Genomic DNA, 1,843 nt, shown 5'->3' on the forward strand with positions numbered 1-1,843 from the left:
TTTGTATTCTGTATTGTAACTGAAATCAATTTATCTGAAAATATAGAAAAACATCCAAAAATGTTTATAACAAATTGGGATTTTATTATTGTTTAACTATGCAATTAATATTGTGATTAATCACAAATGGAATTTTTCATCTCACGATTAGTTGCAATTAATTTTTTTAATTGTTTGACAGCCCTACTTCATTTACAGTTACTGCAGAGAAACAGAATTACTAACTTTCACTTCAGGTTAAATTTCAGATGATGATTCAAGCCGCCTTCATTTTTCAGTAGCGAGGAGCATGCATGAAGACAGCACTGGATACTGCTCCGGAATGTAAATGGGTCCGGCGTCACCGTTATGCTAAATGGGGCCTCAGCCAGCCCCAATGAAGGGACAAACATCTTGAATTTGCACAGACCTCAGCACCTGCCAGGATTAGCTCTCATCAAGGACAGTGTTTTGTGACCAGATACAATCTTTGTGGCATCAGCTAGCCACATGCACACCCACTGCAGTAATTAAAGTTCAGGTTCACAAGATGAAAATCTCTCTCCCAGTAATGTTAACTGTCTGTGATATACATAACAGAATCACAGAGTTGGAAGGTACCTCAGGATCATCTCTTCCAACCCCTGCACAAATGCAAGATGTGGTATTGCTCAGCCAGCACAGACAACTTACAGTGGAGCCAGAAATGGACAGAATTAGAAGAGTTGTAGCTCTCTGTCCACCCTCAGAAAAAAACGAGTATTAGAAAGCTAAGAGAAAAGTGGTCTGAAAGCAGATAGAGCAAAAGAAGTGCTCATAACATGGCTCCAAGAGGGTGTGAAGACAGTATTTTGTGTGAAGCTCTGTTTGATCCTACTGTGTTTAGAGAAACAGGACTTGTGAGCATATATTATAATTAAAAGGATCACAACAAAGTAGTACTTGATTCTCCCATTAATTGCTGGTATAAGCAACTCACAAAGCTGCTAACGTTGGGAACTAACTGCTCAGGACAAAAGGAGTCACAGTTATTTTGTGTGTTCCAATAAACAGCTACTCTTATGAGAACAAAGGGCAGTGATCCAGGGAGAGAATTGACTCTGGACAACCTCAGAACCAAATCCACGGTCTTCAGTGATCTGCCTTTTCAATGAGGGAGGAGAAGAAAGTTTAAATGAAATTGCCGCTCTCAGGCTGGAGCAGCAAACTCTTCCCATTGCTTAGTCAGTATTATGCAGTCAGCCATGACATCCAGTAAATTCCCAGGTTCACAACTGATTTTTTTTCTTTCAAAGCAAGATGAAGACCAGTAGTGCAAGACTCAGAAATAATTGTTTTGGCTTTGGTCTTTATTTTCAAGTGTCAATGCAGAACACTTCTGAGAAAAATTCAGGAACACAAACCTTTAAAAAAAAAAAATCAGGAAATTCAAACTTCTTGTAATGAGCTTTACTTAACTTGAAATGACAAATATAAAAAATAATCAAAGTCCCTCACAACAATAAAAAAGCACAAATATATATCAGTGGGGGCAGGCAGTGACTGTTGTGGTTTTTAATCTGACTGAACTAAGGTTTCATAGTTGGTAGGGTCAGAAGGGACCTGAGAAGATCATCTAGTCCGACCCCCTGCCATGGCAGGAAAGAGTACTGGGGTCAAACGACCCCAGCAAGGTGTTCATCCAGCCTCCTCTTAAAAACCCCCAGGGTAGGAGCCAGCACCACTTCTCTTGGAAGTTCATTCCAGATCCTAGCTGCCCTGACAGTGAAGTAGCGCCTCCTGATGTCTAGCCTGAATTTGCCCTCTGCCAGCTTGTGACCGTTATTTCTAGTCACTCCTGGCAGTGCTCGGGGGAACAGGGACT

The 1,843-nt window shown here is 40.9% G+C and overlaps 1 protein-coding gene across 1 annotated transcript in view; it reads right to left on the bottom strand.

Moving 5' to 3' along the window:
* The window catches only part of FAM185A (family with sequence similarity 185 member A), a 90,936-nt gene continuing 89,093 nt past the window's right edge, over positions 1-1,843 (bottom strand). The window contains exon 9 of the mRNA XM_019509462.1: positions 1-1,382. The gene's annotated coding sequence lies outside the window, so the exon portion shown is untranslated. The remainder of the gene's footprint in view (positions 1,383-1,843) is intronic.

The sequence above is a fragment of the Gavialis gangeticus genome, unplaced genomic scaffold (genome assembly GCF_001723915.1).
Source record: "Gavialis gangeticus isolate Ggan-Ray unplaced genomic scaffold, GavGan_comp1, whole genome shotgun sequence".
NCBI lineage: Eukaryota > Metazoa > Chordata > Crocodylia > Gavialidae > Gavialis > Gavialis gangeticus.